The 12,708-nt window shown below is 29.4% G+C and overlaps 1 protein-coding gene across 2 annotated transcripts in view; it reads right to left on the minus strand.

Annotated features, from left to right (window-relative positions):
• The window catches only part of LOC119604549, a 160,532-nt gene extending 148,169 nt beyond the window's left edge, over positions 1 to 12,363 (minus strand). For both annotated transcript variants that reach the window (XM_037957239.1, XM_037957249.1), the window contains exon 1: positions 12,001 to 12,363. The gene's annotated coding sequence lies outside the window, so the exon portion shown is untranslated. The remainder of the gene's footprint in view (positions 1 to 12,000) is intronic.
• Positions 12,364 to 12,708: the final 345 nt, after the last annotated feature.

Below are 12,708 nucleotides of genomic sequence, written 5' to 3' on the forward strand. Positions count from 1 at the left end.
TCAATAAAAATAAATGTTAAATGGTTGCTGACAAATTTCCAGTATTCAGTAAAGTTTTACCAATTATGTTCTGAAAATCGTTTCAGCATTCACTGAATTCTGACATTTTTATCAGTAAAAACCAGTAAAAATTTACTGAATGCTTAATGTATTGAATTAATAATGAAGTACCCATGTATGGTCAACATGCAGAGTTTGAACATGAAATATACATATTTAGTTTGAATTACATATAAATGTACATTAGTGTTTTTCTTTTATTCATTTCCCGGGAAAACGGGATTCATTTTGAAATTTCCCGGGATTCCGGGAATTCTCGCCTAGAACAAATTATTAAATTTTACGAATATATCCGCCATTTAAATACGTATTCGTATTATTTTTAAGATATTTATAGTTATATACACGTAAAAAGGCTATGAAAATTAAATAAAAAGTGGTAAAGTTACAGGATTCTAATGTATATTATGTTCAAGACTGAAATATTTTTATCGGAATAATACCTACACCACTATAGGGTAATTCTACAGACATTTCGACCACTTCAAATTTTCATCCCTTTCGATTTAGTTATAACTCGAAACATACATTCTACTCTTAATTGCGGTTTCTATGGCGTGATCCTTACATCATTCGGTTCATATTTTATGGGCCTCTAAAGTAGGGCATCTCGGGTATTTTTGTGCAAAATTAGAAATGTTGATGACTGAATAACTTTATAACCAGTTATCTGATTTTAACAAATGATGCTTCGTTCGACAGGTCTTGAATTACTCGTTTTTAACATTTCATTAAAATTACATGAAGTCCTGGCGCAAGGACCATATAGTGGAAAATGTCCTTTATCCTTGAATATCATAAAAAAGGATATTTTGTTTTTCTTAATTTTTTAATGACAAATAGGCAAAATTATTCTTATTGCTGTGTAAAAATTTTATAATGGGATCTCAAGGGGTTTGGATGTTATAGGAGTTTTTATTTAGCTACATTTACAATTTCCATAGTAAATGAGTGCTTTTTATACATTTTAACACATTTATAGTCTAGTAAATTGAGGTTTTAATGCCGAATAAAGTAAAATTACCACAGACCATCAAATTAATGTTATAAATATGATGGTGAATAATATATGAAATCATGTCTTATATAATAGAAATATTGGAGGTCATAGGTCAAAATAATCAATTTTATGAAATATCTCCTTTTTCATACATCCTACGGATTTATGAGTCATTACAAAATTTGTAGAAAATCAAATTTGCATTTTTGTTTCAGACAATTTTTCCCTGTTATCAGCAGTTTTGGAGTTATAGTCATTTTTTGTCCATTTAAGATATGGTTTTCTAACCTCAATATATTTTGAACTACAAACGTAATTGTGATATTTTTATATACAGCCAATAGTAATAACAACATGTCATTATTTAATTATACTTTTCGCGCCTCTCTGACCCATAGTGCGATCTCTTGTAATGTAAATTTTTAAATTAAATTAGAGGCTATAATAACAAATCGAAATTAATGAAACTTAGTGGATATAATATAACTGATAAAAGCTTTAAACCTACCAAAATTTATTGATATCGGAGCAAGTTTTCATATTGTAAAATACATACGGAATAAACTGCATAGTGAAATGCAATATAAACTGCATAATGAAATGCAATATATAATACTGTGAAAAAACTTTCATGTTGTATGTATATATGAACAGATATTTGTTAAAATCGGCGACGCTGATTCTTTAACCAGACGAGTTATGCGTACCAAGTTTAACTTCGATTCATCATTACAGCTTCTAAACTAATTTTAAAATTTACATTACAAGAGATAGCACTATGGGTCAGAGAGCAACTCTGGCGCGAGAAGTATAATTAAATAATTATATGTGTTCCTTATTAAAGGCTAAACGAACAATTATCACAATTACGTTTGTAGTTCAAAATATATTGAGGTTAGAAAACCATATCTTAAATGAACAATAAATGACTATAACTCCAAAACTGCTGATAATAGGGAAAAATTAAATATTGACATGTTGTTATTACAATTGGCTGTACATAAAGTTATCACAATTACGTTTGTAGTTCAAAATATATTGAGGTTAGAAAACCATATCTTAAATGGACAAAAAATGACTATAACTCCAAAACTGCTGATAATAGGGAAAAATTGTCTAAAACCAAAATGCCGTAAATTTGATTTTCTACAAATCCTAAATCCGTAGGATGTATGAAAAAGGAGATATTTCAAAAAATTTATTATTTTGACCTATGACCTCCAATATTTCTATTATATAAGACATGATTTCATATATTATTCACCATCATATTTATAACATTAATTTGATGGTCTGTGGTAATTTTTACTTTATTCGGCATTTAAACCTCAATTTACTAGACTATAAATGCGTTAAAATGTATAAAAAGCACTCATTTACTATGGAAATTGTAAATATAGCTAAATAAAAACTCCTATAACTTCCAAGCCCCTTGAGAACCCATTATAAAATTTTTACACAGCAATAAGAATAATTTTGCCTATTTGTCATTAAAAAATTAAGAAAAACAAAATATCCTTTTTTATGATATTCAAGGATGAAGGACATTTTCCACTATATGGTCCTTGCGCCAGGACTTCATGTAATTTTAATGAAATGCCAAAAACGAGTAATCGAATACCTGTCGAACGAAGCATTATTTGTTAAAATCGGATAACTGGTTCCAAAGTTATTCAGTCATCAACATTTCTATTTTGAACAAAAATACCCGAGATGCCCTACTTTAAAGACCCATAAAAAATGAACTGAATGAGTTAAGGATCCAATTTATACGCCATAGAAACCGCATTCAGGAGTAGAATATATGCTCCCGATTTGAAAAAAAATCGAAGGAGACAAAAATTTAAAACAGCGTTTTTTGGTCGATTTATTTTGGAATTGCCCTATAGTGGTGAGTATATTATGAATTTGTGCTGATGTTTAAAATAAATGAACATATTGGCAGAATACCCACCGTAAAGCATACCAATAGGCTCTGTCCGTCTATGTAAATCTTTAATATATTAAAGATCACTGCTCTTTTACCCCAAGAACGAACCCTATTTAAAATGGTTTATATGAAACTATTATTTCACCTACCCCCAAATAACCGAACCTGACTATTTGCCATATTTCTGTCAAGTTTTAATCCGACGTCGATATTTTTAATGAAATATATTCGTTTTAGTATTTTTTGAAACGATGTTTTTTTCCTTAAATGGAGCCACAACTTATAATGGACCAATTAGAAAACATTTAAGCAAAATTATTTATATTTATATACAAAGAACATGCTCATGTTGAATTTTATCCGGATATAATCATTTAATAAAGAATTATGTGGTATTAAAGGTGGAAGTACACAACACGCGTTGTACGCCGCAACGCGTTCTTTTAAGAAGTTACACACTATAGTTAGTAACGCGTCTGTCGCGAAAAGTTCAGCAACTTTCAACTTTTGAAGCGTCGGCAGCTGATCAGGGTTGTATTTTATTTTGAATAGAATAAAAATATACTAATATGAAATAAATCTCACCAACAATGAAATTTCACCAACAAAGAAAAATATTAAAAATTTCAACAAAAACTTAAAATTTTACTATTTTAAACAGTAATAGCGTTAAAAAACATTAAAAGAAGGATCAAAAAACGTGGTGTGTATCTTGCAGCTTATAAAGCGCGAAAATTTTGAAAAGCGTAAAACGCGTTGCCGCCTCAACGCGTGTTGTGTACTACCACCTTAAGTGACTTTCAGAAGTGAACCTTATATGGGAGCTATGACTAATTATGGACCGATCTGGAAAAAATTCCGTATACCGGATTCGGCAAAAATTTCGCATAAACATATTCACGTTGAATTTTATCCAGATAGCTTTATTAGTTAATGAAATATGTGCGTTTAAGTGATTTTCGGAAGTTGACCTTATATGGGAGCTATGACCAATTACGGCCCTATCCCGGAAAAAATCGTAGATTGATTGATACATACACAAAACATATTCATGTCGAATTTTATCTCGATAGCTTAATTTATCAATGAAAAATGCGCGTTTAAGTAATTTTCCGAAGAGGGCCTATATGGGAGCTATGACCAATTACGGGCCTATCCCGAAAAAATTCGTAGAGTGATTGATACATACACAAAACATATTCATGTCGAATTTTATAACGATAGATAACGATTAATCAATGAAATATGCGCGTTTAAGTGATTTTCCGAAGAGGGCCTCTTATGGGAACTATGACCAATTGTGAACTGCTTCGGAAAAAATCGCTGAATGATTTATGTGTACACAAAACATATTCATGTCGAATTTTACCCCGATTGCTTTATTAGTTAATGAAATATGAGCGATTAAGTGATTTTCGGAAGTGGACCTTTTATGGGAGCTATGACCAATTATGGACCGATTCGGAAAAAATTTCGTAAAGTGATTAATACATACACAAAACGTATATACGCTTTTAAGTGATTTTCGGAAGTGGGCCTTATATGGGAGCCATGACCAATTGTGGACCGATAACAATCTACATTAGTGGTATGATTTCTGTTCATATTATATTTTATATGTGCAAAATTTTGAGTTGATACCGATATATTTGAGGAAGTTATTAACGATAAATCCATTTCCGGAAATATGTACCTTTGTATGGGGGCAATGGGAAATTTTGGATCGATTGTTATGATTTTTAATATAATTGATCCCTGGGTAAAATAATGACTTGTGACAAAATTCGTCGAATTATCTTTTGTAGATTCTGAGAAAACTGCTTAAGAATTACGAAAAAAACGTACTTTCATATCATTATTAAAATTTTTTATATATCAAAATTTTTTATCTATTTTGGTTCTGACCATATAATAACTTACACCAGTCCTTCGTTTCTGTATTTTTCTCGAATCGAGAAAAATATGATAGTCTTTCAGTTCTTAACGGGATTATTATTCAGTTTATTTTCAAAATGTACGCCTTAAAATTTAAAAACAAATATTTAAATTGTTTTGTGTTCGCCCTGTTTTATACAGGATGATCACAAATTTTCCGACAATTTTTCTCGATGTGCAAAACACAGAAACGGGGTACAGTTATGAGTGTAAAATGTGATTTAGCTTCCGATATATTTAAACAATTTATTGTTAAACAAGTAAGAAATTATAGTCGGGCCAGGCCGACCATATAATACCCTACACCTGTTACAAAAATGAAATGTGATTTTGTTTTCATAATAAAGCATTGTAGTTGAATTGTACCTTGCCTCAGATATACTTAAGCCATTTATTGTTGAATAAAATTGTGGACATTTAAGTCAAATTTTGAAGGGGGCTTTGTATAGGTGCTATGGTCAAATGAGACCCTATAATTATAAAATTCATGAGAGTCATCAAGGCTAGTATAGCACTTGGTTTTACAGCTTTTTGTTGAGATACGAGTATATTAAACAATTATGAATTTAAAAGCCCTATTCGTCGGGTTAGGGGCTAGGTGAAATTATCTTCGAAATTGCGACCTGTAGTTTGATTACAAGGTTTACAAGCCATATTCAGGTGTTCAGTTGTATGGGGGCTAGGTGAAATAATGGACCGATATTAACCATTTTTAATAGGCTTTGTCTCCGGTACCATAGAAGATCATGTGCCAAATTTAATTGAATTATCTTCAAAATTGCAACCTGTAGTTTGATTACAAAGTTTACAAGCCATTTTCAGGTGTTCAGTTGTATGGCGGCTAGGTGAAATAATAGACCGATGTTATCCATTTTCAATAGGCTTTGTCTCCGGTGCCATAGAAGATCATGTGCCAAATTTCATTGAATTATCATCAAAATTGCAACCTGTAGTTTGATTACAACGTTTACAAGCCCTATTCAGGGGTACAGTTTTATGGGGGCTAGGTGAAATAATGGACCGATGTTGACCATTTTCAATAGGCTTGGTCCCTGGTTCAATAGAAGATTATATACCAAATTTCATTTAATTATCTTCAAAATTGCGACCTGTAGTTTGATTACAATGTTTACATAGACGGACGGTCAGATTTGTATACTTAAAGGTGGGTATAGGACCAGTATTATATATCGTTACAAACATCAGCACAAACTCCACTAAAGTGGTGTAGGGTATAATTAAAGAATGAAGAAAACAAGCTGATTGAAAATAAATTGACAATAACTTTTTCTGTGTAAAAACGTTAATTTTTTAACTTATCAGATATACTCAGAATTGCAGTGTTCTCGGGGGCTACGATGTAATTTAAGAAGAAATTATTTTTAATATGTTTCAAATGTTTTCTTATCAAATATACAAAAAAAATAAATTTTTAGATTTTTACAGTTTTGTGAAATTATCCCGATTCTGAGTCACTTGGATTTGGTATTTACAATCATAAGAACAAACGCATAATATCCTTTATGCACAGAAAAAACTGAAAATGTGTTTTAATTAATTTATCATTAATTGAATGCTTACAACATTAAAGGATTCCTTTACCTTTTACAATGCGTAAAGCACTCTCAAAAATATCTCTTTATTGTCACATTTGAGCAAATAAAGTGATTTATAAATTTTAAAATATTTATGAAACTTCAACTTCTTATGCCTAAAATATTATTGACTATTTGGGAATTATTTTCCGTTATAAATAATGAAATTATTTAAATAAAATATCAAAATAAAAAACCAAAATAAAAAAGTAGGCTGGAAAAACTTTTTCAGCCAATTAATAAATTAATTGATTCAATTAAAAGTTTAATCAAATTTGTATACTTAGGATCAAAACAATGAGATAATTATGACAATTAAAAAATTATTTAAATAAAAGTTAAAGAAAGAGGAAAACATGTTAATTGAAAATAAACTACCGATAATTTTTTCTGTGTGGGTATGGGTTTTGAAAAAGTAATAAAATGAGAAACAAATTACTTTAAAAATTGCCTTTTTAAATTGTTTCAGCCATCAAAAGGCTCAAAATATTTTGGGAATCATCGTCAAGGTAAATTTTGAGCATGATTTTTCGTTCCATACGGAGTGAGTTGGTCTATTTCCTACTCGAAGTAATTGAAGTATAATAACATAATGAATTCTAATTACATCCTTATGTTATATTATTAGTAAAAATTTAAGATAAAAAATAAATAGATTTGAATTAAAAAAATCATTTTCCGTATGAATTCTAAACATACTTAAGTGTACATTTTTTACTTTCAATATCATATTGTTGTGTGTGTTTTTGGGTAATCAAATCTATTGCCATAATTTTCCTAAACTCAATCTATTTTTAGTGATTGTAAAATCATTTTTTGTGTTACGCTTTCGTTTCAATTTCTAATTTAATATATTTTCTGCCCTGGTAAGTTTTTATTGTTTTTCATTTAAGTAGTGGCTTTTATCCTTGGTATCCCCTTTGGATTTATGAAACCAAATAATAATTTCCTAAACTTTTTTTTGTGAAATTTTCACAAGTAAATCCCTGATCATCCCTCACATTAATGTTGGTTAGTTAGAAAATGTGTGTGTCTTTATTTTAAAAGTTTTAGTTTTTATTTATGCTAATTTTTTTGTTCTTGATAAAAAAAACTAATATTTAGTAGATGTGGAAATCTCAAACAAAATTAAACTTAATCGCATTTGAAAGTGATTTGTGTTGACCTCTATTTGGTAACAGTGGGTGGGAGATATCTATTGTTTTAAATAAAATTTATTTGGGTCAAAAACCTTTTGAAGTCATGCAAGGGTTTTAATATCCGATTATATATTTATCTTGTATGTGTACTATCTATTTTTGCTATTTATGAATTTTAAAAATCTTCACTTGTTTTCGGTAGCAAAAGGATAATGCTACGTGATAAATACTTTTGGGCTAAACTTATTTCATAATGATAATCATTTAAGATAAAAAAGGGTTTTTACTCGTAATTTGTGTCTTATATTTATTGTATTTTATCACCAAACAATTAATCGATTCTGTGAAATTTTTCCATAACATTTATGGTAATATCCTTTTAAACTGTCACTCAATCCCCAGAAAGCGGTTCAGAATTAATTTATATACATTTGTCTACTTTTAATAGGAATATTAAAAATAAATTAAATGTTTTCATTATGTTTCCTTTTAATAAAAAATTTGAAAAAGGAAAAGAAATTTCAATATAAATGGCTTTAATACCAATGGTTAATTTCCGAAAATTGTCAATAATACATATGGAAAATTTCGTGTCAAGTAACCCAACTTTTAAAATGCCTTCCGATGATGAAATTTGCACCAAGGTAAGTACTATTGGATAGTAGGCCAGACACTCTTTTCAGTTCTAGCGGTCAAAAACTGCCGGAGTAAGAGTGGGTCAAAGTTGAACATTTTGGTCATAAAGGGTTTTTTTCAAATTGGTCTTAGGTCTCCGGTAGGTTAGGTGGCCTCCGGTAGGTTAGTGTGGCCTCCGGTAGGTTAGTGGTTAGTGTTCTAGTCTGGTAGACTGGAGGTGGTGGGTTCGATTCCCACCTGAGGCATTGGTTAAGGAGCGCACAACAGTCCCAATAGAGGCCTATGTGTATTTCTTCGGCTTTGATGTATATACGTCCTCATTTCAAACTAACTAACTGGTCTTAGGAAAAATTGCCCGAAGAACTTCAGATTGCTATTTCTTTATTGTTTCCAACATCAGTAATTTCCACTTTGTACATACATACATACATATCTATATTAGAGTATTAATTTTCCAGTTTTACACCCACCATCAAAAACTATAGTGCTGAAATTATACATAAACAAGTTTCATAAATACCGAGTCTCTCTACCAAATTTTAGGAAGATAATTGACCTAATCCCCCTTATAAGGTCCCTTTTAGAAAATAACGCTCATTGCTGGATTAAAACTGTCAGTATAGCAAGGAAATTCAACATAAGTAAGTAAATCCAAAATCTCTTTTCTTATTCGTATCAGGATCGGTTCACAATTGACCCTCATATGCTCATATATGTCTTTCAAATGTCGGTATAGCGATGAAATTCGACATAAACAAGTTAAATGAGAACCGAAATCACTCTACCACATTTTATGGAAATCGGTCCGTAATCTTATATAACAAATTTTATGATGATCGATATATAATTGACCCTACTCATCTTAAAAGCCCTCTTCGAGAAAATCAGTTCATATTTAATAAATAATTTCAAATTTTAGCATTAAGCTAGGTACTCTGTTCAAAATTTCACGTGAAATTTTAAAAAACTATTTACATACAAAAACAATTTAAGGAAAATTGTATGGAATAATGTCGCTGAATTAGTACTCTGTTTGTATTGTTTAAAAACATGTTAAATGTTTCTAAAAAGATTTCAGAAACATTTTTTTTCAATTGTATGAAATAATATAGATTATAGTTAGTTCACGTCAAATTTTAAATAAAAGTTTATTAACAAGACTTAAATTATTGAAGACCGTGTGCCCTCCAGTATCCATTATCTACTAGGAGATATTTCATAATTTAGATAAATTTTTCATTCATAAAAAATGTTTTAACAACAAGTTAGAGTGCTATATTCTATTTTTATATTACTGGCCTTGTATGGGACCAATCGGACCCATATTATGGACCGGTCGTGAAAATATTTGAAAATGTGCATTTAAGTGATTTTCTGAAGGGGACCTTGTATGGGAGCTGGGACCAATTATGGACCGATCGTTAAAACATTTTACAGTATTTGTATACCCTCCACCATCATCAGTGGTCATAGAGGATATATATAAGTTCGCCATTCCATGTGTAACACCAAGAAATATTCATCTTAGATCCAACAAAGTATATAAATTCAGGGTCCTTGTGAAATTCTGAGTCTATTAAGCTAGGTCCGTCTGTCTGTCGGTCTGTCTGTGTAAAATAAGCTCATGTTTAAACTAAGTAAATGGAATCAACCAAATTCACAAAAATATTTGTTATTGTCCTAAGCAGTTTTGTATTGAAAATCAGCAAAATTGGCTTAAAAAGGTTTGAGTAAGAATTTCAGACTACCTCGAAAACAATTAAGTTTTTTCCCAATTCTTAAGCAGTTTTCTCAGAAAGTACCAAAGATATTTCTATGAATTTTGTTACACACAGTTTTTTTCTGCCAAAGATCAAGTATATTCAAAATCGTAACAATTGATCCAATGTTTTTAGCTTAAAGTTAATAACTTCCTCATATACATATATCGGTAGCAACACAAGACTGTACATGTAAATATAATATGAACAGAAATCATACTACCAACGTAGATCTGTATCGGTCCACAATTTTTCATAGCTCCCATATAAGGTCCACTTCCGAATTTCATTGTCAAATAAAGCTATTTTGATAAAATTCTACACAAATATGTTTTGTCTATATATGAATCACCACTTCAGAAAATTACTTAAACGAAAATATTTCATTGAATAATAAAGCTATTGGGATAAAATTTGACTTATTGACACAAGCCGATATTTGCATATCTAATGATCTAAGTCCATATATAGTAGACCTACCTTAATACACTTTATCTTCATTCTTAAAGAAAATAAGTTATTAATAGTATTATGTTACTTTTAACTAATCGATGATCATAAGTTTAACACACTATGCTATTTTCACACACAAAACTGCAAGAAAAATCATATGGAGGAGAATCATATGGAGGAAATACATATATTATAAGAAGGAATCCTCCCAAAAATTTTATTATTTAGAGTATTGTTATTTATATACACTCAATAAAAATTAATTCCAATTTGAGATTAATCCAGAATTGTAATAATTTATACATACATAAACATTTACCACGCGAACCATTAATACTGAGTAATAATTCACTAGTTTTCATTTTTAATTCACACAAATGAAAAAAAAATTTGAATCAAGAGATTCCTGTTGCGATTAAACATTTATTTAAGTATTCCATGGTACATAATTAATTAATAGATATAAAAGAATATTGATTTTATTGTTAATGATTTCACATTAAATGGATGTTTTAATTAATCCCATTAATTTTAGGTTTTTTTATGCGAAATGATAAACATATATTTACTTTTTCTTTTTTTTTTAAACATTTGATTTCATCATTTTATAAACTCTGCACATTGACCATTAATGTAAATTGTTTTATATTTATTAAAAATATGGAAAAAATATTTTTAAACAATTAGTTAAGGAGTTGGATTTGTTTTAATTAATTACATTAAAATTCATTTAAAATGAAAAATAAATTTTCAATCATTATACACTTAATCCACATGTTTTATTATTTTCACAATTCTCTGTTTGGAATCTGCTATGCAATGATATGTATTTTAATTCTATAATAATTAATTTTGCTTTTTTTATTAATTATATATTGGCACATTTTATAATAATTGGAATATTTTTACATTTATAATTTTACTGGCCGGGCTTTTTATTGTAATAAATTGACTTCATAATTATTTTTTTATTCTCATAGACGACAATACACACATTATATTTGGCATAATATTTAAACAGGAGGATTTTTTATTATTAATTTCCTCATTTTTTTTTTTTTTTTTAATTTGTGGACATTTAGTTTTTTATGAAAAATCATAATTGCAAAAATTCACAAGCACACTCACAAAATTAAATAGCCAATTATTAAACATTCCTATGTTGTGCATATTTCTAAAGCAAACACAGTAAATTATTGTAATCTGAATGAAGTATGATATGAATTTTGTATTTTATTAATTAAATATATCTTATTAATTTTCTCCTTTGTACTTGTAAATTCTGTAGTAATAAATGGAGGAGGAGATTAAGCCAACAACCGGAAGCGGATGTAATAAATGCAACAGTAGAAACACAAAATAAACAACATCTATTTAATAATCCACTTGACCTTATTTAATTTACTTTTATTATTTTTTTGTTTAATTTTCATATTTAATTTATTTATTATGTTGACGCTTTAAATTGGCGGCAATACACAGCAACACTCACATTTATATACGTACATACATCCATATGAATGTGTGTAGTCTGCAATACACTTATTCTATCACTGGTATGAGAAGCAGGTGCTAGAACACACTAAATTGAAATAATTTATTTAAAGGACATGGCCAACACCAAATGTGCAGTGTTTAAAATGTGGGTTTATTTCATTTCACTTTTTTCGTTTTTGTTTGATTTAGATTTTTTATCCAATTGTATGTTAAACTGACACAGTAACGATACGTTGACGATAATTACGACATTAAAGACGACGAATTGTTTGTTATTATAAATTTTCGTTTAGCTTTCATGTGTTGAAACGAGCGCACAGTAATAAATCGCTGGTAGGAAACGGACATTACTTACTACTGCACCGACTAGCGTTGAACTGACAAACGTTACAATTTTAATAAGGACACGCACGCACATTATTTGCTTATCCTTACGGCAAGGATGCTAGTAGTAGTTGCAAAGTACAAAATACATATATAAGAGCAAATGTTTAACATTCGAATTTTAAGAGCATAAACATAAAGAAAAAGCTTTTCTATGCCTACACACTCTCTCAGCAGTTATAGAGTCGAACTCCTTGCTCTGGTAGTGTGTGAGCAGTATAGCTAGCTGTATGTCCTGATTATGTTGTAGCTCAACAGTAGAAATAAAATTATGTTTTAGAAGTTTTGTTGGAATTTTGGCTGCCAAAATAAAATGTTA

The sequence above is a fragment of the Lucilia sericata genome, unplaced genomic scaffold, assembly GCF_015586225.1.
Source record: "Lucilia sericata isolate MDLA Ls3-8-SP2 unplaced genomic scaffold, ASM1558622v1 Contig000013F_arrow, whole genome shotgun sequence".
NCBI lineage: Eukaryota > Metazoa > Arthropoda > Insecta > Diptera > Calliphoridae > Lucilia > Lucilia sericata.